The sequence below is a fragment of the Maniola hyperantus genome, chromosome 6, assembly GCF_902806685.2.
Source record: "Maniola hyperantus chromosome 6, iAphHyp1.2, whole genome shotgun sequence".
In the NCBI taxonomy this organism is placed as follows: Eukaryota; Metazoa; Arthropoda; class Insecta; order Lepidoptera; family Nymphalidae; genus Maniola; species Maniola hyperantus.
In genome coordinates this window covers 4206320-4221934 of record NC_048541.1, presented here as the reverse complement: position 1 = coordinate 4221934, position 15615 = coordinate 4206320, and the positions used below count along the sequence as shown (strand labels likewise).

Below are 15615 nucleotides of genomic sequence, written 5' to 3'. Positions count from 1 at the left end.
AACGTAAACAATAGGGGGTAATAAACCAAACACTCTAAGATCCCATTCCTTTTTAAAGGAGCTGGTTCAACCTTATACATTTTGTTGCAAATCCGTAATCTTATTGTTATTGCTAATGACGGTCTCAGGTGGAAACACGCCAATTAATATTGAATGCACTATGCCTACCTATTTATGATGAAAATGTTTTGATCAAAAATTTGGTTTTTATACAATTTTCTGTATTTTCTTTTAGTCTATCACACTTAAACGTATATTTTTAAATGCATAAAGGTACATTTCCACTGAAGTGGAGACAAGTGGAGCTGAGAGGAGCCGTGTGGGCCTTCAGCATAAACGCACCCTAATCATGCAATAATAATTTATGAATTTAACAATGGCTTATTTACAGGCTATAATATTATGACATCTTGACAAATCCAAGATGGCGGATATGACAAAATACTATGTAAAAATAATCTGTCAAGTGCTAGTCCGACTCGGACTCGAAGAGTTCCGTATCATCGTATAAGATACCTATAACACTACACTATTTTGTTTTAATTTGCATGGCCGCCATTTTTTCATTATTTAGCGGCAATAGAAGTATACACGTATTACGTAGATATAGTCCGCTGACAGACAGACAGACAGACAGATGGACGGACAGCGGTGGCTTAGTTGGTTATTAAAATAGAAGTTTGTCTTTTGTCGAGTGTTATTGAAATTAACACAGATAATAGACCAGATAGATTTTTTTAAAAGAATATTAGCCATGACCCTTGACTAACATTCTTCTTTCCCCTCCATTTAAGCGTGAAGCTTGTGCTAGGAGTAGGTACGACAATAGTGCAACGGGTGAAGGTTGAACCGACGACCTTTCGGATTTCAGTCCGCACCTTTATCCGTTGAGCTATTGAGGCTCTCAGATATTATCATAGCATCACTGCGACGGGTGTTACCTAACTTAAATCAGTACACCTGGTACCAGAAATGATTTAGTGCAATATACTTGGCGCACTAAGCTACAATACCGCCACTAATCATGTTTACTACGATGGGTCAGGAGCACCTGCCTTTCGATTTATCAATGTCATCCAATCTTAATGTACCGTGAGAATCGTTGATAAATATCTGTATAGTTCGCCTTTAGGTCTTTATAGGGCATAGAAATAGAATTTTCTCGTAAAATATGAATGGCACACGAGCACGCCATGTTTCCACCGTGACCTTCGACCTTCACCGACATTGACCTCAGATTTGAACATCAACTTTGAAATTGATCTTGTCGTAAACTTTTATAGTGTTTTTACCTACACTTCAAGGAAATTACTAAATAATTTTTGATATGTATTATATTTAAAACTAGCTGCCCTGGCGAACTTCGTTCCGCCTAACAGTCGATTAAATTTTTTTAAATTTTGGTCTACGTAAGAACCTTCCTCGTACTTCAAGGAATATTATAAAAAAAGAATTAGCGAAATCGGTTCAGCTGTTCTCGAGAGTTGCGATGAGCAACACATTTAGTGATTCATTTTTATATTATAGAAGAAGATTATTTTGTCGTAAATTGTCTAAGAAACTACCTAAGTAAATATTTAAAGAAGCCGTGAATTCGACTAGCTTTTGGCCGCGACTTAGACCACGTGATATACTCAATGATATTAGAATCTTCTAATATCATTGGATATACTTAATTAATTAATTTATAACCTATAGCTGTCAGAGATACCTAATGTAGTGTCAGTGAAAGAATTTTGGAAATCGGAAAAGTAGTTTCGAAGTAGTTTAAAGTAAATTCCTCATACAAACTCACAAATTTTATTTTTAGGGTTCCGTACCTCAAAAGAAAAAACGGAACCCTTATAGGATCACTTCGTTGTCTGTCTGTCTGTCACACTTGGCCTGTTTTAAAAAAAAAAATATTAGTACTTAGTAGGAATCATGGACTAAGAGTCCGCAAAGGCCAGAACATCATTATTTTATAATTAAATCTGAAAGTTTATATGCGCATTGTCCCCAATTTAGTAACGATCAGCGACTATGAAATTTGGATCATCGTGGTTTTGGCAGATAACAGGTATTAAGGTGGAAGACATTTTATGCCCGCGAAATTCAAATTTAACTTGGTTTTTCGCAATTTGTAAACTTATATGACAAAGTAGGCTTATGGCATTCACTAACTAATTTCTTAAACTGGACACTTTCAAGTAAAGATTTTTATATAAACCTGTGAAGATGATATTGCTAGGGGCGAAATTTGAATGCCATAAGTCTACTTTGTAGCATTAGTTTACAAATTGTGAAAAACCAATTTAAAAGAGATTGCCCATTTTCTTAGGAGCTTTGCCCCCCCCCCTAATATAATTGTTATGTCACCATGGTTTTAATTATTTTGTAGGCAAATAATTAACTCTTTATATTCTGCAAACGATTTCTATTTATTCACCCTGGTTATAAAGAAATCTTATTTTTTATATTGCTGATATTGAGGTTATATTTAATTAATACTTCTTCAAAATAAATGCATGTTTACGATTCTAACTGTAATTGTGGATATTTTCAGTAATAGAGTGAAAAAAAGTCGTTATAAAACATAAGCGTAAAAAAATAACACATTTAAAAAAAAAATAAGTTTTGACACGACGCCACAAAAGAGGGACCGTTCACGGGCGATCTCGGGCCTTGGGCGTGTCTTGGGCCTTAAAAAAAGGCATTACTTATTAAAGTTTAAGGGTGTCTGGTATGGCAGGGGGTTGCCATGATACTATGGCGTGATTTCTTATACTATCCCGAAGAAGAAAAAAATTACATTTGATACTTTGACACAAGATTTTATACACAGTATACAGATTTTTTACCTGTTATCTGTCAAAGTCACGATGAACCAAAATTCATAGTCGCTGATCGTTCCTCCGTGTGAGATACTTTCAGCTTCTCTAGTCATCATCATGATCAACCCATCACCGGCTCACTACAGAGCACGGGTCTCCTCTCAAAGTTAGAAGGGTTTTCGCCATAGTCTACCACGCTGGCCATGTGCAGATTGGTAGACTTCACACACCTTTGAGAACATCATGGAGAACTCTCAGGCATGCAGGTTCCTCACGATGTTTTCCTTCACCGTAAAAGCAAATGATATTAATTTAATTAAAACGCACATAACTCAGAAAAGTTAGAGGTGCGTGCCCGGGATCGAACCCCCGACCTCCGATTAGAAGGCAGACGCCCTAACTACTAGGCTATCATAGCTTCTCTATTAATAATTTGTTTTTGGAAAGCTCTATTGGTAGTCACTCGAACGAGTAAATTGAAATCAATGTACTCATTACCTCAAATTCGATTCAAGGTTTTGTAATATTGATAACATTTCTGAAATCTTTTATTTCGATACAATATTAAGAATTCCACCAAAAGACGTCAATTTAATATTTACGAAGCACAGGTAAAACGAAGATAAGGTATCTGATGACGCGTAAATTGTAATTTTAATTCTTTTATATTTTTCGCTTTTTCAATATCTACAAATCTCCTACCTAGGTACCTCGTACTTTCATTTTTATGTTACTCTAAAGCTGTTGGTGGTGACTGACCCAGTACTTATGTACCTACATTTGAACGTATAACAATAATATGTTCATCATCATTATCATCAACCGATAGATATCCACTGCTGGTCTCTTGTAGGTGCTTACACACTACGATCTTGCGCCGCCTGAATCCAGCGGCTCCCTTCGACTCGTCTGATGTCGTTCGTCCACCTAGTTACAATTCAACATGTTACAATGTGAATATTGCTATAGTCAGTAATTACCTCGTTGGTCAGTAATTGGTTGGTTGGTTAGCATTTTCGACTGCAGATGATGAGGTCCTGGGTTCGATTTCCGGTTCAGGCAAATATGCATTGGGGGTTTCTGTCAAGAAATCCTGTCTTAGTTACCAGTATTATAAACCTTTACCGATAAATACTATTTTCAGCTCTATAACCAAGCACCATTTGCTGTGTGAAGCTGTGCGTGTAGGTAAAGAGCGGTAAAATCGAGAAATCGTAGGTATAACAAGTCTATCTGTTTAATAAGACTATAGTCTCACCCCAGTGCCTCGGAGAACATGTAAAGCCGTCGATTCTGCGCCTGATTTCTCTCCGGTCGTGTTGTACTTCCGTCCCATTGGGCTTTGAGAGTGAGGGAATAGATAGTACACCTGTATTTTCGGTTGGCACACACACTTGCTGAGTCTAACCGAATGGCTCTATTCGGCACGTTTCTGCTGGACTCCAGGTAATTTTAGGCCATACGCCATTTTTCAGCTGAATTTTTGTAAAAAACTGTAAAAGGTTTTGTGAATCACTTCCTTTTCACTAGTCTGAAAGAATGAACCCAAATAAAACTAGTTCCCAGAAATGTTTTTCAGTGAAGGAAAAACTCAAGAAAAAAGTTTTTGTCGTAAAGCATCAATCTTCATCGAAACGCTGAGGCAAGGAAGATTGACAGTCTGAATTGATTGAAAGGAATACCATTCTGTGGATTATGGTATTATACTGAGACTTCTTTGTAGGTCCCTACCTAATATTTCTTATATTAACATAGATTTTTTTATATTATTTGTTGTTTAGCGGTAATAGAAATACTCCATCTATACACTGTGAATTTCGACTCTCAACCTATTACGTTTCATGAGATACAGCTCATACAGCCCGCTGACTGACGGATGGACAGGCGGAGGCTTAGTAACAGGGTCACCACCGTTCGGGTACGGAACCCCGAAAAATCACATATACCTAACCGGCAGACGTAATGTTTTGACTGTTCACTACAACTTGACACCTGACGTTATGTTGGCACCATTGCAAATCACACAATAATAAACCCTAAGTTCTAAGGAATAAAGCAAACAAAGCAATGATGCCAACATAACGTCAGGCGTCAAGTTATACTGAACGGTCAGTAGTAGCATTCTTTGCCAGTCTACATCCGGATCTACAAAAAAAAGTGTAGGCGTGACCAAAAGAGGAAAAGTGGAAAGAACGCAATTAACAAACAAATACCACAGCTTTCACATGGAGGAACTTTTAATTTGCGTTCAATGACTGGCTGAGCAAACGTGCTTAGAAAGAAAAAGTTCGTAATGTTTCTGTCTGGCCATCCATCTTCATCTGTGGACTAGAGCACTCGGACAGAAAGATTGACAGCTCTAATTGAACGGAACGACCTCCATTCTTGTCCTTTAAATCTGTTACTGTTACTGGTATTTTTATATATATATATATATAAGAAGAAGAAGAAGAAGAAGATAATGTAAAGCTAAACACCTTCATGATTATGATTTTTACTAAACAATTTCATTACAGTGAAATAACTGTGTATATGGTACCTACTTAGTTATAGCTGTCAACGGGGGCAGAGTACGGAAACAACGGAAAGAATTTTTAACAATTTTATTAATTTACCGCAGTCCCCGTTGAAGGGGAATAGATAACGGGGACAACGGGACTACATGTCTCTGTTTTGTTTTTGATAAAAATATTCAAAACACCGACTTCCAAAACACAAAGTAAACGACTTACTACAAAGTACAAAGTAAAAAATACTTTTTGTTTCTACACGTTTATGTAGGTGTTTATGAAGTCGGGCGAGCATAATGAAAGAAACTAGAAATCAAAGCGTGAAGCTCGCCCGACTTCAACACACATATTCTATAGATACGCGTGTAGAAACAAAAGTTATTTTTTTACTTTGTAGTGGTTTTGGAAGTCAGTTTTTTTAATATTTTTATTTTACTAGGTTACGATTCCCTTCCTGATTGTTTTACCTAATGCATGTCCACGTCAACCGATAGTTAATACATAATATTCTATTATAATCGTCTGTAAATAGTCTCAGTGTTACTATACGCGACAGGTCGAGTTGACAATCGGGGTATGAGGCGGGGCTCTGAGGCGGGGGGCCTGCACGCCCGGGTTAGTGCGGGGCTGTGCGGGGGCTGTGCGTTCCCTCTCTGATTGCCATCTTGACCTGTCGCGTACGATAGTTTGTAGGTCAAAGGTATTGTTCTGAGGCAAAGTTATCATCCAAATAACTTCGGATGAGGAATAAAAAAAGACAATAAAATATTAATACTTTAACAAAATATATTTAGCTTATTGATAAAACTTAATCAAATTATAATTAAATTTACCTAATCAACACATAAAAATATTTTAATATCAAATTTTGGCATTATAAAGTACACTTCACTGTTTGTATGATTTTTATTTTCATTTTTATTTATGTATTTATTAGTAGGTATATTGTGGCTAATTCCGTTGTACACAATCTCTAAACTAAACTAAAATGACACGTCTAAATATATTGATATCCCTTTCATAATGTTGCTTGCGGAAAAGGATAGCACTAGACTTAGATCCGTTAATTTAGTTTAGTTTAGAGATTGTGTACAAGAGAATCGGCCCCAATTAATTAGCAAGTTTTGATTTGAATCTACTATTGTAGATTTTTATTTAATGACGTTAAAAAGTTTAATATAACGTGAATTAATAATAATGCATGATTTTTTTTTGAGTTGTGTTTTTACTTAGGTAGAGATGTTTAATCAAATAAAATATTAAGACTGAACCTCTTAATCTATATATCGATACCTCTGGGCTCAAAGGTCGTAAAGGACATTTGGTCGAAAATGACTTTTTGACACTGCTTTACTCAGTTTTTAATTCTCTATCGATCTGTATATTCCGTTTCACGAAATTCGTAAAAAAAATGCCTTTACGACCCACATAATTTGGCACGTTAAACGAAGTTTACCGTGAAAATATGGGTGTAAGTAACACTTGGTTACCAGAGTCTACTCCTTTTGGTAGTAAAGCAAAGTATAAAAAAAACCTTTGGGCGTAACATACAAATAAATTATCAATTGTCTTATACCACCTTAGATGGTTAATATGACACCTTAAAATTTTGGACGTAAAGGACATCACGTTTACAAATTGTCTTGTACACCCCTACAATTTAAAATAAAAAAATGAAAGCGTCCTTTGCTACCTAGTTTCATTTTAATAATGCACTTTCATTTGCGCCCTTAAGGGCGTAAATAAACAAAAGTAGATGAGAAATAGTCCCATAAGTCCTAGAATATGCTAGGTACCTAACTTGATTAACCCTATTCATGGCAGTGTGCATTGTAATGCACAACACACTTTAAAAAAATCCTGACACTACACGAAACCTTTTTTAATTTTATTTTTTTAATATTGTATTAGTTCATACACTACTAAATTACAAAAAAATATAAATGCGTTATTTGAAACATCATATTTTCAGCAGAACCTGAAATGATAAACTGCATGTCAGTGTCTGCGCGAAGTATAAATATTGATTTTTATTACCTACTATTCTTGTCAAATTTTTGAAATAACCATACAAAATTATATGAACAACAATATTTTATATCGATAAATGTCAATATTATGAAACAATTCCAATGGTTTTATGATGTCATTTTTACATATAATGTATCTTTAAATGTACACTACTCGCTCGACTACAAAAAGCGTTTATTACAAATACTTCAGATTGGCCAACATATTAACATCTTTCACTGTTATCTAATATAGGTGCTGGCTCAGCATCAATTTACACCTTTTACCTTACAATCCACAATTGCAATTTTGCAATTGTGGATTGTAAGGTCTACATTAAGCTTTTGGTTCATTGTATATCATGGGCTTCCGCAAAGTAACGCCTGCTTCGATAGAACATATAATTTTGGAGGGTTTATTCGAGTTTTCCAGTGATTTTAAACTTTTAATTTCAGACAAAATTATATCTATGATAGTACTAGTACACCAAACAAATTTACACATCTCGCAGAAGTAAATAGTAGAAATATTTTAGCAGTAAACAAGGATATTTATCGGAATTTACATGATTGGTCGCAGAATTCCTGTAAGATGAACATAGAAAAAAGAAGTATAATTACTTTTGGGCATTTTTTATTTAATATAAATGACTTTTTTCTAATTAGGTTAAGATACCTAGTACAAGCAAGTACTTTATTAATCTTAGAATTAAAGTAAGTAAATTGTAATAAGAAAGATTATATAAATACTGTATATTTTAATGTATATAACGGGTACATACCACAATTAATTTTTGTTTTTATTTGTCGACATTTCAACCCAATTGCACGGGTCGTGGTTACAACGGGACAGTGGTGCTGCGAGAGATGAAGTTCGAGTTGTCAAGGGCAGTAGCGAACTAACCTCTTTCTTGTTCTTTTCGCTGGAACTTCACGAGCTGTCCGGCAAAATACACTCACAGCGTCACTATTAACTTTCGATGTGGTTCGATGCTGTCTTGATTTGCATAATTCTACCACTGGATTCCACATACCTACTTGCTAGTTTAAAACCATCCTCACGATTGAAATTCTGGTGTTTGCGAATTTCAATCGCTTCGCGCACTAGTCTAGGTATATAGTGGAGGTCTATGGAGAGAACTCGAGGATTGTGGAGTTCAATCCAATGTTTTGTGCCTGGCTGTAGAATATGCTCCGCGATCGCAGACTTCTGAGGATCGTTGTTTCGCACCGCTTTGAAATGTTCTAATACCCGAGTTGCTATGGGTCTCTTCGTTTGACCAATATAGGAGCCCCCACAGCTGCATCATGCCGATCTTATACACACCCGGACATTGGTATGGCCGCCGATCCTTCGTTGATAGCATCAAATGGACAATCTTTTGTAAGGGAGTAAACACGATCTTAATGTTGTATTGTTTTTTCAATAATGTACCTATTTTATCAGTTACTCCTTTTACAAAAGGTAGGTAGGCCATCTGTCTTTCCCGTACCCGTACCCGTTAAATACATTAAAATATGTCGTTAAATGACGAAATAAGCTTAAAACCATTAGTTAAATACTTTATATTTACCTGTGCTAAGTTGTATAAGCTAGTGTGAAATGGAACAACACGTAAAAGATTTGATAACGAATACAGGGAACTTCCATGCGATTATGAGCTACTTGAAACCTTGAACGAAACAGATAAAGAGGATGATGAAGAAAGTGAGAAGGAAGATGAATAAATAAATCATCTTATGTTTATAAAGTTGATTTAAGAAACAAGTGAAACTAATTATAACATTAAAGAAGAGAGTGGATAAAAAATATTTAGTTACCAAAATATTAATTTATAAGATTTATTGTAAGGCTTCGTGTTCAATTCCAAATAAATGATAGAGGTTTGATTAGAAAAATACGTTTTATTTGAACAATATGTTATTTCATTATTATTTTTAGAGAAAATATAATAGTTTATGCATAATTACATACAAAATTACATAATGCGTTTAATACTTAACTGTAATTATTATTTTATTCTTACAGAATACCTTAGCGGGTGATCCTTAAGAACCTAAAAATTATTACACATGTCGGTTATGTTAGAAATCATGTTATAAATATTAAAATTTGTAGAGTTAAATACTATGGCCATAATTAATAGAGCGCATTAAATATAATATGAAGGAAACATTCGTCTTCGAGTTATTTTTCCTTCGTGGGCTCCTTACATCAGAAGCAGGGATCGATCGGCTGAACGCAGGTAATAAGTGATTTATTTTATTGTGTGAATAAGTCTAAAGCGATTTGAAAATTGAGATGTTTTTTTTTGTGTTTTAAACCTGTTCATTAATATCCATTTATGGAGTTAATTATGGAAATACCCACCACCTTCAAAAGATAATTTACGAAAAGGAAAAAGGAACAAAATGAAACTTTGCTGAGATAGGAGTGATTTTTTTTAATCTACCCGTATTTCATCGATTTCCATGTTTTGATCTTTCCGTGTTACTAACGTCTCTAACCGATCTACGTAGCTAACCGATTTTCAAACTATAAATAATTAAGTATGTTAAAATCTAACGCAATAACATCTATTTCTAAGTAATGTGTGTTTTTCATCTACCCGCATTACATTGATTTACATGATCAAAATGTTTATTCGTCTTTTTTTTCTTTCGTTCTTTCATATCGAGGACGACGATGTGCCGCAAGCCTCAGCCTGGAAGTGCGGCCAGAGACGCAGTCGCCGGTGTGGCCGGAGTACAGCCGGGAACACGGCTGGCAACGCGGCCAGAAGCGCGGCCTCCACGCCGCGATGCGACTGGGAGCGCAGCCGGCAGGACAGCTGGGCGGTGCGGCCGCCGGTGCAGCCGGGAGCGCAAACGTCGGCGCGGCCAGAAGCGCGGTCGCTGGTGCAGCCTGGAGCGCGACCGTTGACGCGGCCGCTGGCACGGCCAGGAGCGCGGCCGGGAGCACGGCCGTCGGCGCGGCCAGAAGTGCGGCCGCCGGCGCGGCCGGGAGCTCGGCCGTCGGTGCGGCCGGGAGCGCGGCCGTCGATGCGGCTGGGAGCGCGGCCGGGAGCACGGCCGTTGGCGCAGCCGGGAGTGCGGCCGGGAGCGCGGCCGTCGATGCGGCTGGGAGCGCGGCCGGGAGCACGGCCGTTGGCGCAGCCGGGAGTGCGGCTGGGAGCGCGGCCGTCGGTGCGGCCGTCGGTGCGGCCGTCGGCGCGGCTGGGAGCGCGGCCGCCGGTGCAGCTGGGAGCGCGGCCGTCGGTACGGCCGGGAGTGCGGCCGTTGGCGCGGCCGGGAGCGCGGCCGTCGGTACGGCCGGGAGTGCGGCCGTCGATGCGGCTGGGAGCGCGGCCGGGAGCACGGCCGTTGGCGCAGCCGGGAGTGCGGCCGGGAGCGCGGCCGTCGATGCGGCTGGGAGCGCGGCCGGGAGCACGGCCGTTGGCGCAGCCGGGAGTGCGGCTGGGAGCGCGGCCGTCGGTGCGGCCGTCGGTGCGGCCGTCGGCGCGGCTGGGAGCGCGGCCGCCGGTGCAGCTGGGAGCGCGGCCGTCGGTACGGCCGGGAGTGCGGCCGTTGGCGCGGCCGGGAGCGCGGCCGTCGGTACGGCCGGGAGTGCGGCCGTCGGCGTGGCTGGGTGCGCGGCCGTTGGCGCGGCCGGGATCGCGGCCGTTGGTGTGGCCGTCGGCGCGGCTGGAAGCGCAGCCGCCGGTGCGGCTGAGAGCGCGGCCGTCGGCGCGGCTGAGAGCGCGGCCGTCGGCGCGGCTGAGAGCGCGGCCGTCGGCGCGGCTGAGAGCGCGGCCGTCGGTGCGGCTGAGAGCGCGGCCGTCGGCGCGGCTGAGAGCGCGGCCGTCGGCGCGGCCGAGAGCTCGGCCGCCGCGGTGCGGCTGGGAGTCCAACCAGAGCAACCGAGGGAAGCAGAAAAGTCTGCTAATTCCAATGGTGATAATTATGCATCGATGTAAACATGTTAATATGAGTTATATAGATTTCATGAGGCTCATGAGTTTTGTAGATTTATCAATGATCAATCTCCAAAACTGCATTATGATGAAAATAAAACAATCTCTAAATTTGATTCAACAACAAAAGTTAATGAGTGCACTAAATAACATACCACTTTTGCATTCCCGACTCAGATCATGTTAAAAAAAAAATAGTACATGGTAATTACAATCGATTAATCGCAAAACCTTAAGGGCTTGTGTGGATCTTGTAGATTTGCTTGGGTTTTCGAAAGACATGGGTAGGGACTAGGGAACATAACAGTGGAAGTACCCATAACCCAATGCATAGACTCAGAACTCTCACTCGATGATATTTTATGACACCCGATAATTTGTTTTAGTTTAGTTGAGTCTCAGAGAACAATATTATTTAAAGCATTGTCTTTTTTTAAAGATTTTGATGAAGGGATTAATAAATTAGAGAAATCTTTCACTTATTGGATTATGCCATATTAACTTTAAATGAAAAAAAAATGACATTTCTATTTATTTTGATATATAAATATAAGTAATCTATGAAAAAATCTTGAACTAGTACACTCATTAACCAAATTCAATCAATCAATTAATAATAGTACAGATAGTGAAGAGAATAAATAATTATAATAATATCTACATTATTAGCATTATTAAATGTAGTATCTCTAACGGAAAAATCAAGGGATCAAAGGATATTCCAAGCATAAAGTTAAGGGGATGTCAAAATGAACTTCCAGGCATGAACCGAGGGCATGTCCGAAGAAGTTCCAGGCATTAAATTAAGGGAGTGTCTGAAGGAACTTCCAGCATGAAATGAGGGTATGTCTGAAAAAGTTCTAGACACGAAATTAAGGGCATGTCTGAAAAAAATTTCAGGCATAAAATTAAGGGCATGTCTGAAAAAAATTTCAGGCATAGCATTAAGGGCATGTCTGAAAGAACTTCCAGCATAAAATGAGGGTATGTCTGCAGAAGTTCTAGACACGAAATTAAGGGCATGTCTGAAGAAAATTTCAGGCATAGAATTAGGGATGCTTAAAGAAAATGTTAAGCATTATTTGAAAATTGAATTATATGAGTAGCAGGGAGCTGCTGGATTCAGGCGGCACAAGACTATGGAAGTTCCTACGAGATTTAAAAAAAAAAAATTAAAAAAATTATACAAGATAGATAGATAGAATTAGTAAATATGTATGAGAATTTTATTTTCTCTGTGATTTTATTTAAATCAGTGTAATTTTAATTAATGCTTCAGATTATGATAAATTAAATTATTGATTGGTTATTTTTTTTGCGACACAAGTTCTCAAGTTCTAATTATGTTTCGTTACTCAAATACTAAAGTTATTACTTTATTCATGTATCAATCCATTCTCATTTGATTATTGTAATTCTGATTTAATTGTTACAGTTTCACGATTAGTTTAATCCTGTTTTAAATGTATAAAACAATATTAAAGAAGCTAAAAATCTTGAGTAAGATTAAGATGAATTAAAATCTTAGTAATATTAGTTAAATAGATCTTAAATAATCTCAAGGATTTTATATTTAGTTCAGTTAGTTGGTAATAAAACATTTAGCTGGTATAATAAGCTTCCAGAAGACATATTGGAGGTGTCTCTCAACAATGTTCAAAGTCTTCATAAAACGTAAACTTATAAAAAAAAAAATCTATTACAATAATACCTAAAATACTATTTGAATGATAAGAAAGCTTGGTTGGGAATGAGTTGCTTAACAGCTTTGTGTTAGTTCTAAGTTATTTTGTAAAGTGGTGATAATAAAAAGAATACCCGGCTGAGTTTGTTGTGGGCTCTTCTCTTCTCTTCTTTTTGTTTTAAGTACGTATTAATTATCACCACTATATCATTTTACCAATTCTGGATAAACAATTTGAGTTTGAGTTTGAGGTAGTCAGGGTGTAGTCTCATGAAAGCAAAAGCACAGTGGACATAAGTACATTATGTGAAAATAGAAGGAAATTCTACTTAAATTTTAAATTCTTTACCACGCTCTTCTCACTTAATTCAAAGGTGCTGAAATAATGTCAATTATAGTTAATTATCTACTTATGCAATTAAAAGTTTGAGGACAAACTATGATTATCAGAATGGCCGAAATGTTAGAAATCATGTTATAAATATTAAAATTTGTAGAGTTAAATACTATGGCCATAATTAATAGAGCGCATTAAATATAATATGAAGGAAACATTTGATTGAATGTAGAATATTGCAACCTAAACCTTATGTGATTCATTCAATCAAATGTTGTTGACAATACACATCCCTAAATTGCATATCTATTTAAAGTAACTTACTTACTAAGTTTGTTAATCGTTAAAATTAATACAATTATTTATCAAAGTAGTATTACATATATTTGTTTGTTAACATAATAATGACTTTAATTAAGATACGTTGAAAACGAATCTTAAGGAATGAACGAAGGTAACTTCACGTCATTTCGATTAATGTCTGAGTTCATTCATGATAAACGATATAAAAAGCCGTGTGGCCGAATAGGCAGGTAGTTCTGTAATGAAAACCGACAAATAAACTTGTGAAATCGTCTTCGAGTTATTTTTCCTTCGTGGGCTCCTTACAGTTACTTCCTTATTTTGTTCAGTTTTGTGCAGTAAAGTAGATTTACGCCCTTAGGTAATATCATAGAATGATAATTTGTAGGGTGTAAAGGACATTTATTTTCAAATTTATGGTCGTAAAGGAAATCTATTTCAGTAAATACAGCACTAGGGCAATTTTTGAACACTGCCGAAGAAAACACTATAAATTCTAAGCACTTTCTTCCTAGGTTTCATTTAAATAGCTAAAGAAACGAAGATGCTAGAGAAAAAAGAATTTTATTTTTTTCGTTTTTTGCTTCTCCTGAAAAGTAGCGTTTTGTCCTTTACGACCTTTGAGCCCAGAGGTATCGATATATATATTAAAGGAAAAGGTGACTGACTGACTGACTGACTGACTGACTGACTGACTGACTGACTGACTGATCTATCAACGCACAGCTCAAACTACTGGACGGATCACGTTGAAATTCGGCATGCAGATAGCTATTATGACGTAGGCATCCGCTAAGAAAGGATTTTTGAAAATCCAACACCTAAAGGGGTAAAATAGGGGTTTGAAATTTGTGTAGTCCACGCGGACGAAGTCGCGAGCATAAGCTAGTCAAATATAAAATAAAATTAGCATCAGTCTTTTTACACATGTATAGGTAGGTACTCGTAACTATCTCTTTTTTTTATCCATGCATATCGATGACGTTGTGATTCCTCCTACCATTTCCAATATTAATCAATTTGGAACCTCCACCTCCTCCGCCGCTGCCCAAATTATGTACTTCATTGCTGTTAAATTGCCCGTTTCCGATATTTTTAACGTCATCAAAACCACCTTTATAGTCATAATCATAGTCGTTTCCATGATTGCACCCGCGACGACCACTGTAACATAACATGAAAATAGTTTTAAAGAATGTGATAATAATTAGATATCGAGGGGCCAAGATAACGGTTGTCATGTCATACTGCACTATAGTTCGTTACTTTACTAGTGATGATCTTTTACTGAGTAGATCTATGACTGGAAGGCGGAGGCTATAAAAAATTCGTTGCAAAGTGACCTTGGCGGCTCGGTCCATGCGTGAGTTTATTGTTGAGTCCTTTTATTTGATAAAGAAGGAACCAAGGCAGCAGACGTCATAACCACTAGCCTATCATAACTTCAGTCAGTCATATAGGTATTTATGATGATTATCACTTACCTATGACGCGCTGGCTTTGCTTGAACTGAAGCCAACACAGCGATGATACAAAGAACTAACACAGACTTTCGCATGCTGACTATTTATACCTACGCACTGATCAATAAAATTGTTTTTGCTTTACTTGTATGTTATGTGATATGTCACACGGCTGGTTAAATACTGAATTCCATTTCGCTTACTTATTTGTTTTATACAAAATGATGCAGAGAATTTAAGAGTTGACCTCAAAATCAGAAAGATCAAAGTATGTATCTCAATTTAGTACCTACTCGATTCTGCAAAATCAATTCAGTATTCCCAGAAAAGATAGCGGGTTTTACAAATGAATCGTTATAATTTATATCTCATGAGTAGGTACGGTCTGGTTGTGATAAGGGGCGTCTTGCACTCTCACACAGATTTATCTTCTTTTTTGTTTATATGTTCTGGGGTCATTTTACAGTAATGTTTACTTATCTACTATTAAAACGTTGTTACTGGAAACAGTAGGTACAACATTTTATATTTTCTGTAATTTTT

General features: G+C 37.7%; 1 long non-coding RNA gene across 1 annotated transcript; it reads right to left on the bottom strand.

Annotated features, from left to right (window-relative positions):
* Positions 1 to 14581: 14581 nt before the first annotated feature.
* Positions 14582 to 15241, bottom strand: LOC138402500 (uncharacterized). Its single transcript, XR_011236872.1, has 2 exons — positions 15094 to 15241; positions 14582 to 14773 (listed from the first exon to the last, which is right to left on the bottom strand). It is a non-coding gene; the product is annotated as an uncharacterized lncRNA (long non-coding RNA).
* Positions 15242 to 15615: the final 374 nt, after the last annotated feature.